Source organism: Manis javanica, chromosome 16 (assembly GCF_040802235.1).
Source record: "Manis javanica isolate MJ-LG chromosome 16, MJ_LKY, whole genome shotgun sequence".
Classification (NCBI taxonomy): domain Eukaryota; kingdom Metazoa; phylum Chordata; class Mammalia; order Pholidota; family Manidae; genus Manis; species Manis javanica.
Window position 1 is genome coordinate 15,249,855 of NC_133171.1, and position 16,461 is coordinate 15,266,315.

General features: G+C 41.0%; 1 pseudogene; it reads left to right on the forward strand.

The window, feature by feature from the left end:
* Positions 1-663: 663 nt before the first annotated feature.
* LOC108397638 (elongation factor 1-alpha 1-like) lies at positions 664-12,644 on the forward strand (annotated as a pseudogene).
* The last annotated feature ends 3,817 nt before the right edge of the window (positions 12,645-16,461 follow it).

Here is a 16,461-nt window from a genome sequence, read left to right on the forward strand (position 1 = left end):
AAGACTCCCAAAGAGCACTTGCCAAAAAAAAAAAAAAGGCCGCTCCCGTTTCTTTGTTCTCCGGCATCAGCCTCAAGCACCTGCTCACCGGTCCTGCCACCCTTTTTCCCTTGTATCCAGGACCCCACACATGCACTGTGTCTGCGCTCTAGTCTGGAATCCTGGGGCTGGGTGTTCAGCAGTCCTGGGCTCCCTACCCCTCCTTGCTGACTCCTCTCCACCTGCTGGGAGCCGGAGGGAGGGGCGCTCGGGTCCCGCTGGGCCGGGGCTTGTATCTTACCCCTTTCTCGAGGCGCTGGGTTCTTGCAGGTGTGAATGTGGTCTGGATGTTGTCCTGTGTCCTCTGGTCTCTATTTTAGGAAGAGTTGTCTTTGTTATACTTTCATAGATAAATGTGGTTTTGGGAGGAGATTTCTGCTGCTCTATTCATGCCGCCATCTTGGCTCCCTCTTTTTTCTTTTTTTTTAATAGATCTAATAGCTCAGAAAAATTTTTGTTCATATAAATAAGTAGATGGGAATTGAAGACATTTCCTTGTAGCTCTTCATTAATTGAGCTCCCTCTTTTATATATTAAAAACCACAGAAATCTATCACTACATTTTTTACACATAAATAGCTAACACGTCTTTCATAATGGGTTTGCCACCAGAGCACAGGTGTCATGGAAACTACCGCTAAATCAAAACTAAAATGGGAAAAGAGAAGACACATTAACATTGTTGCCAATGGACACATAGATCTGGGCACATCTACCACTACTGGCCATCTGATCTGCAAGTGGCATCAAAAAAAGGACCATAGAAAACTGGAGGAGGAGGCTGCTGAGATGGGTAAGGGCTCCTTCAAGCACGCCTGGGCGTTTTATAGCCTGAATGCTGAACATGAATGTGGTATCACAACTGATATCTCCCTGTGGAAATTTGAGGTCAGCAAGTATTACATGACCACTGACACTCCGGACACAGACTCCATCAGAAACATGATCACAGGCGCATCTCAGGCTGGTTGCGCCATCCTGATTATTGCTGCTGGTGTTGGTGAATTTGAAGCAGGCATCTCCAAGAACAGGCAGACCCATAAGCGTGCCCTTCTGGCTTACAGACTGGGTGTGAAACTGACTATTGGTGCGAACAAAGTGGATTCCATGGAGCCACCCAACAGCCAGCGGAGATGCGAGGCAGTCGTTAGGAAGGCCACCCCTACATGAAGATTGGCTGCACCCGACGCTGCAGCGTGTGTGCCAGTTTCCAGTTGGACAGTGACAACATGCTGGAGCCAAGTGCTGACATGCCTTGGTTCAGAGATGGAAGTCACTCATAAAGATGGCAGTGCCAGTGGGACCACGCTCCGGAAGCTCTGGTTCGTATCCTGCCACCAACTCATCCTGCTGACAGGCCCTTGCACCTGCCCCTCCAGGATGTGTACAAAATCAGTGGTGTTGGTGCCATCCCCGTGGGAGTACCAGACTGGAGATTGGTGCCCTCACACCCTGCATGGTGCCCATCTTTGCTCCAGCCGATGTTGTAACTGGAGTCAAGGCTGTTGAAATGCCCCATGAAGCTCTGAGCGAGGCTCTTCCTGGGGACCGTGTTTGTCAAAGGTGTTCGTCATGGCAACGTGGCTGGTGACAGCAAAACTGACCCAGTGATGGAAGCAGCTGGCTTCACAGCTCAGGTATGTAAAATGACACGTTCCCACTTCCTGCCGGGGCTTGTCTGGGAGGCTCACTAAATGTGTATTTCTTCTCCATGATTACCCTGAGCCATCCAGGCGAGGTCAGTGCTGGCTGGTCACACAACTCCCACTGCTCACAAGTTTGCTGAGCTGAAGGAGAAGACTGATCGTCATTCTGGGAAGAAGCTGGAAGACAGTTCCAAGTCCCTGAATTCTGGTGATACTGTCATTACTGATGTGGTGCCTGGCAGCCCATGTGTGCTGAGAGCTGCCCTGATCACCCTTCTCTGGGCAGTTTGCTGTACGTGACATGAGACACTCGGGTGCTGTCACTGCCATCAAAGCGGTGGAAAGGCAGTTGGAGGTGTGAGGTCACCCGGTCAGCCTGGAAAGCTCAGAAGGCTGAATGTATATTATCCCCAATCCTGCTGCCCTGCCTTACTCAGTGTGGGAAGAAAGGTCTCAGAACCATCGGCCTCAATTGGCCCTTTAAGTTTAGTAGTAAAAGACCATTTAATGATGATAGTGCACCACAATACTGTGAAGAAATGGAGAATGGTTTGCAGGACATTTGTTTTATTTTATGTGTGTGGTTGTTTAAAGTTATTACTTTTTAATGGAAGCAACCAAAAATCTGTCACAGAATTTTTAGACCTAATAAAAGAAAAGTTTAATGAAAAAAATAATAAACTAACTAACAAAAGTATTAGATCCTAAAATTTTGTTGAAAATAAAAAATTATGAGCCACATGTCCTGCGTAAAGTTATGTTATAGTCATTAGAGTTACTGACTTCCTATATACAAACTTCAATTTTTCAAATTATTCTTTCTGTACTGAAGGAATTTTTCTATTTTGGAGCAGTGTTCCATGGTAAAATAGCAAATGAATACACAGGTTTTATTTAATTTTATTTGTTATTTTGCTTTAAAATAATATACAGAAATATTTATTCATAGGTTTTTAAATATTAGCACTGGTATAGATTCATGTAAAAACAATGACAATGAGGAAACAGAGGAGTTGCATCAGCCCTGTTCCCCGAAAAGTCGCCTTCGTGCCACCTTGATGCCTTTATAGTCACACTCCCCCTCCCACACCACACTTCACTCTTGGCAAACTAAGGTATGGGCTCCATAACTACTCATGTGTCTCTCTCAGAATGTTATATAAATGGATTCATACAGTATGTAACATTTTGAGACCATAATTTTTCATTTTCACGATGCCTTTGATATTTAGGTAAGTTCATTCCTTTTGCTGCTGAGTGGTATTCAGCATTTGTTTATCCATTCATCCATTAAAGGGCATTTGGATCATTTCCAATCTAGGGCAGTCATGGACAAAGCAGCTGTACACTTTTGTGTGTAGGTTTTCATGTCAACATACATTTTCACTTCTCTAAGATAAGTACATAAGAATGGGACTGCTGAATCACATGTTAAGTATATGTTTAATGTTTTAAGAAACTGTCAAGCCACTTTGAAGAGTCGCTATACAATTTTTCATTTATCAGCCATTTATGGAAGTTCACATGGTTCCTCATCCTCACTAGCACTTGACTTTGTCAATACTGTTGATCTTAGACATTCTGGTAGGTTTATGTAGAATGAGAAAAGAGAGACTTTGAAAGGAGGGACGGGAAAGTAGGAACAGCATGGTATCTCAACCATAGGAAGCTTCGCAGGCAGATCCCTTTAGGGAAAAATGAAGTGGATGTTGAAATGCATTGTTTCCACTTAAAGTGCTATGCTCACATGCCTCCTGGAGACATGTGTATCCAAAGGATGCCTTTACCAAAGTCTAAAGACCTGCTTTAGAAAACCTTTCATATATATATATATATATATATATATATATATATATATATATATATATATATATATATTTGAATAACTATGGTCATAGTAATATTGCAATAGCAAAACAAAACAAAACACAAAAATGGAAATGACCTGAAAGTCCAATTACTAGAAAAAAAAAGCTATCGTCTATTAATATGATGGAAAATACTGCCACCATGAAAATGGTCTGGAACAGCATTTATTAATCTGGATGAATTCCACAACACTGAACTAAAATGCAACAAAGTACAGAGTATCGTACCAATTATAAAATGTCTAAAAACATACAAGATAATATTATAAATTACTTAGGAATTCATGTAAATATCTCAATAGATGCAGAAAAAGCACTTGACAAATTTCAACTTTCATTTATGAAAAAGCTAAAAGTTTCTCCTCCAATATCAGGAACAACACAAGGATGCCCATGCTTACCATTTCTATTTGACATAGGATTGGAAGTTGTAGGCAGAGCAATTAGGCAAAAAGAAGAAAGTAAAAGCTGTCCAGGAAAGGAAAATGTTAAACTGTCACAATTTGCTGATGACATGAAATTATGTATAGAAAACCCTAAAGACTCCATCAAAAACTATTAGAACTAATAAATAAATTCAGTGAAGTTGCAGGATAAAAGTTTTTGTCTATAGGAGAACCACTTTAAATATAAAGACATAGATTGAAAGTAAAGAGATGGTAAAAATTTTATCATATTAACACTAACCAAAAATAAGCAGGAGTAGTTACATTAATTTCAGATAGAGCAGACTTCTGAGCAGGGGATGTTATCAGGGATAAGAGGTGTTACATAATGATAAAGGAGTCAGTACTCCAAGAAGACATAACAATACTAAACATGTATGCACCTAACAACAGAGTATAACGATATGTAAGGCAAAGTATGAGAACTGCAAGGAAGAAAGAGGTACATCCACATTATAATTGGAGACTCTGACACATCTTTACCAGAGATGTACAGATTCAGAAGGTAGAAAATCTCTAAGGAAATAGTTGAGCTCAGAACACCATCAATCAGATGGATATAATTGACACCTACAGACTGTTGCATCCAATAACAGCAGTATAAACATTCTTCTCAAGCTTAAATAAAAAAATTCACTAACATAAACCACATTGTTGGTCATATATCACACCTTAATACAGAAATTATAGTAGAAATTACCAACAGAAGATAGCTAGAACATCTCAATATATTTGGAGGTTAAATACCACACTTTTAATGAGATCAAAGAAGAAATATCAAAAGGAATTAAAAATATTTTGAGCTAAATGAAAATGAAAATATATCTCATCAAAATTTGTTTGATGCAGCAAAAGCAATATTTAAAAGGGAATTTTATATCATTGAATGCAATACTGTAGAAGAAGAGAGATTTAAAACCCATTATCTAAGATTTCACCTCTGGAAACTAGAAAAGGAAAAACAAATTAAATCCAAACTAAGCAGGAGAAAAGAAATAATAAACAACTAGTGAAGCTGTAAACAAGAAATCAATAGAGAAAAACTAACACAACTGAAAGTCGCTTCTTTGAAAAGATCAGTAAAATCAATAAACTCATAGTCAAGCTAACTAAGAAAAAGAAGAGAGAAGATATGAATTAATAGTATCAGAAATGAAAGAGGGGACATCATGACAGACCCCCCTGATATTAAAGATGGCTATAATTAGCTCACAACAATTGTATAGTGAGCTAATTTCAGGAAGTGCATTGTTCTCACCACTTCATTATCTGTATACCATAATTTCTACGTGACCTGATTTCTTTGATCATCGTTACCTAATAGAAAAACTAACAAATTGTTTAGCTATGAGAGGGCGAAGTTCCATTTTATTCCAGGAATATTGATTGCTACTGCTTTTGCCTTATATATATATTTACACAGAAATTAATCTTTGAGCTTTCTGAAGACAGAACATCTGGTTCAGCCATGAAGTCTCCAGCTCTCTCCACAGTGTCCCTTCTTTCCCTAGAGCAAACAACTGTTTGTTGAGTGACTGAATGAGTGAGTGAAGCTTATTGAAGTGTGCTTTTAAAAAATTCACTTGCCTTGTTTTTACTACACTATAATCAATCACATCTTATGTATGTTATATAATTTCCTTACACATTTAAGCATTTCTTTGTTTCTACATACTATTTAGAAATTATCTTTCTCACTTATATTTCCTAACTGAATAATTTCTTATCAATTATATTAAGATCTTGATGCCAGTTTACCCATTCTAGACAGTTTCAGACATGGGTGAGCTTCAGTCAACTTCTAGGGCTCCAGCAATCACAGGCTGAGCTGGCCAAAGCCACCACTGTGTAGGGTAAGTGCCAGTAGAACTTTTCCAGTTTTGCAGAGGTTTAGATTTATCTGCATCACATTTGACTGTGAATATGCATCTCCATGTATAATGATCAAGAGCAAAAAAGATGAAAGCTGTTCTTAAAGAAAAAAGGAAGGCATTCTGAATCTTTAAATTGTACACCATACAAAATCAGTCCAAATTGTTTAAACCCTTGGACACTCAGTGTTATTATGCTCACTGCTTAGAGTACCGTATAATTATCCCAGTTAGCAGCATTTAGCGAGGGCTCATCTCCTAAGAAGCGATGCATGGCATACAGAACTAAAATAAGTACAGACGTAGGTCCCTGTTTTTGTTCTCTGACTCTGCATGTGAAAAACAACTACTTAATTCCAGGCTTTTTCATTTCTCCAGTTAAGACGTTAAGCCAGATGGACCAAGCTGTTGCTTGGTAAAGAAGGATTTCAGCAGGGAGATGGAAAGTGCCACATGTGTCTGAAAAGCTAAATTCACTTAACGAGAATGGGCATACATTTCCCTGCAGAATGTAGAAAATTCACTTATCCCATTGTATCTTTTTAATTTTCTTAGCATTATTCTAGAAAATATTTTGGCTTTTGATGATACTGTACCATAATTTATTACAGTATCAGAAAATAATGAGAAAAAAACTAATGGGCAAGCAGATGAGAACTCAGCAAGTCCATACCACATCCCCACCTCTGAAAGGAAACCAGAACCGAAATGGAGCTTGATTTAGGCAAATTAAAATAAAATGAGCAAAACCAGTTTAAGTAGCATTAATATGTTGGTTATCCCCACCCTAGTTTTTTTCACTGATCAAGAGCAGAATGGGGGTGGCAGGAAAGACATCACCGCAGAGCATATAGAACCTTCTCCTGAGCGCATGAACCTCACTGTCCCAGCGGCTCCTCTGGGTCACAGAAATCGGTCTTTAATCGGACTTGTGTTGATGAGCAGCGCCCTGCGTGCCGCAGAGGTGAACTGCCGAGCCAGAGAGGAAGGGGGGCGTGCAGACACTTTCTGGACATACGGGGACTAACCTAATTATACACTTTATTATAATGGTTTTACCAGTCTAAATATCACTGTGGATGACTCATTCCTATCATAATCATGGGAGAATCTTGCAGAGAGAACTAGATGCTCAGTTTTTATAGTTTGATTTGGCATATTCTGCTTTAAACTTAATGGCAAGTTAAGAATATGTGACATTTTTAATCCATCTCCAAAGAGTCACACTTTTAAATCCATCCTAGATTAAGATGACCAAAAATCATGGACATTTAAGCGTAGAGGATTTTAGGAATGAGGCTGAATTCACCCTGAGTTCCTGAGTTAGTTGCTCTGTGGTAACTGCAGCTAATAGGATAGTTCTCCATGGGCAAAATGAATCTGAGAGTTTGAAGCAGTGACCTAGATAATCCACCAGGCTGCCTGCTTTTGCCTGGAGTGTCAGGAAAATTGCTCTAATTCCCCACCTCACTTTGATAGTGGAAGGCTTGTCAGCACTCTTCAGTACCCTAGTAAGCTCTGGGCGCCCCTTCTCGGTCCACAGGAAGGGCTGAGTGTGTCTGTCGGGGCTCATTCTCTGTAGCTCTGGCTCTGATTGCTATTGAACTGGACGGGATTGAAATCATAATGCTGTTGAACTCGCAGAGACATCGGCCCTGCCATACAGTCCGATTACTCTGGCGTCATTTAAAACGATGCTGTGTGAATAGCAATAACCAAATGCTTCCATCCTGCCCCTTCTTTGTTATTGCATCCTACAGATATTTATTGTCGATTATAATCCCTGTTAGGATCCACAGTGGCAGTATGTATGTGGCTGTAGTGGAAACCGGTCAGTTTTTGGCTACCTAGACCCTGACCAGTTTTCATGTGTTTGGGAAATTCCTCAAGTTCTCTGCTTCCTGTTCGTCTCTGCGGAAGTGCTTACTCACTTTCCAACTTTGGTTTTCAGTTATAATACAGGCTATATTTTGAAGAGGGTGCTAGTAAAGAGGAGAATTAGGCCCTGTGTGGTGGCAGCTCTGAGTTGCAGGGTGTCGGAGGATGGAGTGATGTTCTTGAGGGCCCCAGGCTGTCGGTGTCAGGAGCAGGCGCTGAAGGTCTGAGCTCACAGCGGCAGCGGTGAAATCCCCCTTCAACCAGCCCCATGGCATGATTTCGGCTGTGCAGCCTCCATGACTGTTCTCTGACTCCCCAAAGGACCCATAAGCTACCCAATATACTTGAATAAATGAACAGCTTCTCTAAACTAGCCGGAATTGATTTCTCTTATTCAAGATGAAATCCATCAATGAGGAAACCAAGACAGAGTGGGCAGTTCCAAGAAACTCAGTAGGTTTCTGATCATTTTGCATCCAGTCTGTTTTTTGGGCCAGTTAAGTAAACACAGCGTTTTTTCTGAAACATGTTCTTAATCTGAACCCCAACTTTGTTCTGTTTTTGCTTAGATGCCAGCTTCTCTTGACTAGCTGTGTTTCTGTCAATAGCTCTTTTGCATCATTTCAAGATCTTGGTCGCATGTCATATCCCGCTGCTGCTGGTCCCCATTCCACACAGGCTGTGGCTCTTTCCCACAAGCACAGCCAGGCAGCACCCGTCAGACTGGGTCACGTGCATTTGCTTCTTGTCCTGGGGTTCTCATGTCGCAGCATGTGACTCCCTCAGGGGCCGCTCAGCTCTCACGCACCCACTGCTGAGGAAGGACTGTGGTGGGTCCACCCTTGGCTGCCAGGGGAGGGGGGCCGCTGGCTGCAGTCTCCTGTCCTCCCTGGGCTGCATGCACAGTTCTGAGATGAGTTCTCCAAATCTCAGGAAATGTGCAGACTTGAGTGTCGCGCTCTCAGCAATGGCCACTCCAAAAAGCATTTGCCATTGGTTTTCTGTTTCCCTGACTCATCTCTTATCCCTTCTTCTCTCTCAAATCACTTTCCAAATAAGCGACTCACAGGTAAGCCTTCTGCTTTGGCAGAGCACCCAGGACGAGAACACGGGTGGCAGGAGGCTCTCTGATGGAAGGGGGACCCCTTCTTGGGGCCCTTCCCCTGCGTCCTTCATCCGGCTAAGCCAGGGCACGTCCCAAGGAGTCAGTTTTATGGGACTTTCTTCACGAAAACCTTCTGAATCTCATGGTTCCCCATCCAATCTGGAGTCCCATCTTTCGTTGATTTCTTGCCTGCTCAGCTGCTTAGAGTTTATCAGCACTTGGCCTCCCTGTCTGTCTCACCCCTGAACTCTGAACATCTTCTATTCTTTCTAATTTCTAGTTGCTGGCTGCTGACATTTTTTCTCTACCCACCTCTGTACCACTGTACCAATATGACCAGTAGTGGTCACCTCACAGAACACACTTCTACTTTCCAGATTTTCCCCCCAAGCTGCAAAAGCCATGGGCAAGTGGCTCTCCTCCCGTATGGTCGCACGTGGGCGTGTCACTCAGTGCCTGTGTCACCCTTGCCTAAGTCACCACTTTTCCATCCTTGGAACCCGCCCCACTCTAATAACATGGCTGCCTTTGCTCGCAGCCTGTGGGCCACAGGAGGTCAGGGCTTCGGCTTCACTGAGAGGTCTGGAACATACACAGGAAGCCCGTAGGCACATGGATACTTGAGGAGCCCCCTCTCTGCTACCAGCACTTTGGCTGAGCCTCAAGTTTCTCATCTGGGAAGCAGGGATAATAAAATCTATCTTATTCTAAAGAGTCATTTTGAAGCTCAAGATTCAGTAAGTTTTCCCTACAGCTCCTTGTAAAGTGTAGTTTACACAAATGCTAATTTATTACTAGAAAGCGGAATAACTCATTTTTCAAGTAGTAGGCATGTTGTTACATTTCATTTTTCTTAATAGAAGGTGTTAGAAAGAGGAAGTGATCACTGTGTTCAGTTTCCACGGATAGTTACTCCTATTAAATATGTTGGTGCTACTTGGACCACCATATCTTTATCACCAAAGAGCAAAAGCAAACAACGAAAGAGAGTGTGTTACACTGACACTGTAGCCTCTATTCCTGCTCTCAAAGATCGCTTCTGTGGGCTCCTGGCAGTCAGGCCTCTCCCTCTAGGGATCCATGACGATAAAATGACCTAATGTGACCTGTTGCATCCGATCATTTCCTTGAATAAGTCCTCTCTTCCTCATTTCTTCCCAAATGCATCCTTTTCCCCACTCCAAGCTCTGTACTTTATGGCTATGCTTCAGCTCTTCCATACAGACCGATCATTGATAGCAGATGGTGAATCCTGCCTCTGTGTCAGTAGCTCAGTATTCCAGGACACTCATTCGATAAAAGACTTCGGCTGATATAGCTGCCTTTCTTCCAAGTTATTGCCCAAAACTCTCCCTCTCCTGGGGAACTTTGGTCTGATGGCGTGAGGTCCTACTGCGTGCAGTTCTATTACTTCTGTGGCCCCTAGGACGTTGGGTGAAAAATCATTTCTAAGATCAGCCAAGTTTTTAATGCTGAATTAAAGCCTCACATTTTTACATGCTGAATGTAATCTCTGAGGAAGGCTCATAAAGATTCTGCATCAGCAAAATTTTCCAGGCCCAGGACAATTTCTCCATCTCTCCCTTCTGACTGCATTATACGGTCTATGATATGTTTAAATTCATATTTTACTAGTCTTTTATTTCACTTCCCCAGTGGCAAATCTTTTCTTTTTTTATTAACTGAAGATTATATATATATATTTTTGTAAGCTTGGGAGAAAATTTCAACTTGCTTTTTTTTAATGCTAGTTCTTTGTCCAACAGTTGGCAGATTCTCAGAGTTCTTGCTGCTCTCTCATCATTTCTTGTGCAACGGGAATTTCTTCTGTGCAAAGAAACAGGTGCATCTCAATCTCCACATCAGTAAGATTCCCGCCTGAAACTAGATACAGTGGGAGGTACTTCTGTGTCCTCTGAACCTGTTCCTTCTGTACTGAACAATAACATGGTCGAGACACTAACTCAGATTTCCTTCCCCACAAAGGTGATCCTGTTCTCAGTTTGCCTTAGTCCCGTAAGCTGTGCAGATATTAATAAAATTAGCAGTATTTGTGTTGGCAGCAATGGTTAGCGATGGTCCGATTCTGTCCATTAGTTCACAGCACATTTTGTGTAGTCACTGAATGTTCATTCAACAAGCTAGTCAAATGAATGCTAAAGAAACGAAGAGGAGAAAAGCTACTGGGTCATTCTTTGGCTTTCAATTTCCAAGGTATTTGGACAACATACAAAGAAAAATTTTCAGATAAAAAATGCTTTTGGGGAGTATAAAATGCCATTGGTTGAGATGTTCTTGCAACACAATAAGTCTCTTCTCTTTGCTGCTACACAGCGCTGGGAATATGTCCTCACTTGGACTTCCTTGTGATAAAGAGAGGTGGGCAGGGGGACAGTTTTTACTAGGTCAGCACAAGCACAAATCTGTAGATGAATGCAGGGACCACACACACTACATACAGAGAACTTTGATTGCTACAGGATATCTACTAAAAAAAAAGAGAAAAACCAGATGAAAGAAATTGAAAAGCTGTATGACTTCCTGGCATTGGATGAAAACGCTGTAACTAAAAGTAGCCCTAAATAGAATGGCAGAAAGGCCCCTTCTCTCTGAGAGCGTCTCCCACCATGACCCTGGCTCATGAGCGGTTCTCAGGGAATATGAAATCAGATGGAAGATGGGATGTTCTAGAATTTATCAAAATATTGAGCCATTTGATCTACAACATAAATTAATTTTCAAGTGTTTGAGGGCTCCCAACAATACCAAAAATCCAAGTTTTTTTGTAGAGAAAAAATAGCTTTAAATATAATTTTAAAGAGAAATACTACTTAGGTGTTTTTAATTTATACACATTCAGCAATATTTTGAGGAATTTGCTTCTGTTCAAATACCAGTTGATCTCTATTCTATAATTGTTTATTTACTTAAAGAAAATGAAATCTAGACGAATAGGTTTTGTCAATTAGAAGGAGAATTTGACTCTTGAGAAGCTCACTCTATAGTCCAAAATGCTTTCAGTGAGATGAGCGCTCGGAGGTCTACAAATCCGCGAGAGCTTGAAACACGTCTTCTAAACGTTGGCTGTTGTCAGAATGACCCAGAGGTCATGTGAAATGGCAGGATGACCCCGCTTTCCCCAGCCTGCCCCTCGGAATCACACCCCCTTGCCTATCTACCAGTGCATGTGCACAAAAATAATTGGAGATTCAGTCTTGAAGAATGAATATCCAACTTTTTGTTCATTCAAAGCTATTTCTTGCTTTTATTCAGATCATTAATATGTTCCTTCTCATTTCATAGAATGCAGAGGAAACACCTTTCTTTCCCATTGTAACCATGAAACTAATATAACTAGGACCCATCTTCTGGTGAACTGGGATACAGAATCAGGCTGCTGTTTTGAAAGTGTAATAATATCAGGTCAGCTTGTGCTTCACATAAAAAAGCGGAGACACAAGAAAAGGGCTTTCAGAAAGGAAGATACAATAATATTCGCTTAAATACTTCAGGGCTCTGTCTGCAGACCAGGGGTCGTTTTGAAGTATGACAGGCACAGTACAGTGGACCCACGGACAGCTGGTCCCGTAATCCCTCGGGGGGGTCTTCTCTCCGGCCCAGCGGGAGGGCAGCGCCCCGAGCCGCCCGGAGCGGCCGTGCCCGCAGGTGGGGCGGGCGGCTGGGGCCACGGGCCCGGAGGGCTTGGCGAGCCCGGGTGTCCCGAGCTCCCTGCGGCTCTGATGCCGCCCTCGCACCCTGCGTCCCTCCGGACTGTGGCTCGCATCCCATGAGGGGCCCTGGGGGCCTTTGGGGGCATCCTAGTCCCCCGCCTTCTCCATTTGTCCTGGAGAAACAGGAGCCCCCAGACTGAGAACAGCCGCGGGGGTCTGGGGACATGCCACTCCCTCCCCGGGTGGTGCCCGCCTGTCCGCAGAGCCCCGGGGTGGCAGGGGCCGCGGCCTTCTCTCCCCGGGGACTCTGTGCGGCTGGGGTCTGTGTTTATACAAGTTTTGATTTTAAAAATGCCTTCTCGGTAACTGATTATTCTGTGAGGACCCTGGGCTTTTTCTTTTTCCCCGAATTTACTTATTCATCTCTTCCAAGAATTTCTAAAATAGCATAGATTTAATTTTAAATGATTAGTAAATCCTAAGAAATTATTAATCATTATTTCCTAAAGGTTAGCTATATTAATTTAAAATTTTGTGTTGTTCACCTGAAGCATCAGATTCAACAACTCCTGTTTACTTTAGAAAATATTGTCTACTGGCCATTTGTAATAATAATTTTCATCATGTGGAAATCCTTATCTTTTCTACTTTTAGATTTTATTGAGAATGTAATGAATTAAAATATAATTTTAAGTGAATTAGTTTTGTTTCTGATGAAGACTCATGATAAAATTACGTTGGCTTTTCTATCTTAATGTTCTGGTTAACCAAATAGGCCAAAAAAAAAAATGTCTGATCTGAGAGAATTCTGCAAAACTATGAACAAAATCAAATCCATTGAAGATTCATACATAAAGTCAGATATAAACCCTCTAATGTTTCTATTTATTCTAGCATTTTCATTCTGAAATATTATGACAATAACTAATTTTCATGGCTTGAAACAAAATTTCATGGCAATTATCCATTTGTAAAATGTTGACCTAGAGGTAGTTCTAAGCAAGATGGTTTGGCTTAAGGACAAGGCAGTTTACAGAGACTAGTGATTGGCAGTAAGAGTTCCCACTGGAAGCAGCTACAGAGAGCATTAGCAGCTCTGCAGCTTGTGTGATCTGGGAGGCACGGGCCAAAGAAAGCAAAAGGGAAGGTTTGAGGGTCAGGGTGACACGTTTTTGAAGTGTTAAATTCATGTTTTTTAATGGCACTTCTATTAAAAATGGCGCTATCTCATATAATTGGTGAGCGTCAGAACTAGTCACTTTGGCACTTTGCTGATTTGCTTTGACATCAAAGAGCAGATCTGTCTTTAAGTTAGGTGAAAACTCCTTCTGCATGCAGCTGACGTGGAGTTAATTGGTCTCTGAGGTCTGAGATGCTTCCAATCCCCAGCAAGAGCATCTGTGACTTCTTCCTCTGGGTCAGGGTTAGAAGTGTTTTTCCAGCTCCCTCCTTTTGCGCTCTGTGCTCGGGGGAAGCAGATTCAGGTCTGCCTTCATTGGCAACCGGAGGAATTCTCTGGTCTTTCACCCAGAATCTGAGGCCCCTGTCCTGCTTTCGGGCCCTCGGGCTGGGGGAGAGAGGTCTCTATCTCCAAGCCTTACCACCAAAATCTCTCGGACTCCCTCTGTGTTCCGACTCAATGACTTTTGAGTTCTTTCAGGAAGAGATCGTAAGTGGTCTCTATTTGGGTTTCTTGACTCAAGTGATTGGAATTTGTCTGAAAAAGTACAATTCTGAAAATAAAGTCAGGAACTGTGAGATATGTTCTGCAGGTTTCTTAACCACCGCAGCAAATGTGACGTGTTTCATGTGTCTCCTCATGATGCAACGCGTGGAATCAGTGATGCTGGTAAATCTAGGCAGGCCAGACTAAGATCTCAGGACGTTCTTCCTTCCGGAGCTCACATGCAGACAGAGTAACATAGTCTATGCAGGACTATTAAATGTTAGCCCAATCAGGTACCCAAATGTATTTTCTTTTGGCTAAATGTTTTTAGTTCCATGTAGAAATAAAGCCTCTGCATTTCAAAATTGCTTTCATTATTATTTTAGTATGTACAGACACCATAATGGTATGGAAAGTTTACATTTGCTTATGTCATCAACCTTTCTCATGACTTTATTGCCCAAATAGCTAGAATAAGTCACTGGAGAAAATCTGTTGATCATTAAATAATGAGGATGAGTGTTCCTTTTCAAGCATCTTCTTAGGGTTTCCAAATACAAGTGTTTTACTTTTTATATAATTATAAGAAATATTCATAGTTTCATTTAATTTTATGTCTTAATATAATGACTTTTTTTCTAATAAATACTATCTCCCTAAATGACTATTTGATTAAGTTATATAAAGACAATGAAGATTTGGAAACAACGAATATATAAAATAATGTTTCTTAGCAATGAGTTTAAGATTACATAATCAATAAGCATTTAATTCTAACCTTATTACTACTGATTAAGTTTATACAGTAAGTCATCAGTGTAGCAATTTAATGTAACTTGGGATAAATAGATATTAATTACTTAGGTAAGCACTGAGAATTGCTATGTAAGTTGACATGCAATTTCAAGTGATTAGAGCTATATGCATTTGATACACTTATATTAAATTTGAGAGGTAAAACCAGTGTAGAATTATAAAGCAAAATATTTTGTGGCTTCTAGATTTATATATTAGTGGTATGTGAGAATGAGTTTCCATGTAAGATTTTCCTTCCTTTCCCTGCATACTTACTCATCACCCTCTTTTAGGGATACATCAATATCCACCAGTCTACTAGACATTATGAAATTCTCCAAGGTTAATTCATAGTATTGGCTGGTTTTTAGAGGGCACGTTGAGGAGCCTCTCTCCTCACAGAGAGAAATTATGGAGTGAATACAAGGAGAGCGTGATCATGCAGGTGGGAGCTTCTTCACCTCCAGCATCTAGAGGCGAGAGAAGCTGACATCAGCAGGCAGTCGGCGTCCATGGAAATGGGAGCGTGAAGCAGGGCCTGAAGCAGCAATAAACCATTTATCTTCAGGTGTGAGCACTGAATGAGGAGGCTTGTGGTGGGAAAAAAAAGATATGCCCAAGGTGGATGGTGATGACTGAGATGGACCATTTATAGGCAGGAAACCTGCTGCTGAGACCCTCACTTCCCCAAATCCGTCTATACAAATAGGGCAGCAGATGATTCAATGGGCAGTCTCAATCACAAAGGTGAAAATACAATCAAATTCAGCAGGTATGAATGAAAGGCCAGAATGAAGAAAAGGAATGTCACATTTATTAAAAACAATGCCTTACATATGAATAAACAGTTATTAGGAAAATAAGGACAAGATCTGAAGACATTAGGGAAAGGTCTAATTTTCAAACATAGACATTCAGCCATGAAGGGATAACAAACGGCACTGGGAAAACTGGGTGATGATATTAAAGACATACTTAAACACCTTGTCTCCTATAAGGGTGATTAAACTCAAAGCCAATCATAGACTTAAAAGCAAAATCTAAAGCCATAAAACTTCCAGAAGGGTACAGAGGAGAAAATCATGTGATTTGGCTGTGCAAAGATTTCTTAGATGTGACCCTGAGGACAGAAACCATAATGGAAAATAAATTGCAAACATGGACTTTGTCAAATATATTGCTTTTTGAAGGATTTTGCTGAGATAATTAAAGGTAAATCATAGAAAAGACAATTTACAGAGAGAAAAATTGTTTATTGATGAAAAGACTTGTATTCAGAAAATAAATAGGACTCTCAAAAACTCAAAAATAATAAGAAAAACAACCCAAAAATATAAAAGATTTGAGCAGTTACTCATTTAAAAAGATCTGTGGGTGGTAAATAAACATATACAGGATGTTCAACACCATTAGTTGTTAGGAAAATGCAAATTAAAGGCACAACAAAACACCAACACACACTATTAGAATGACAAA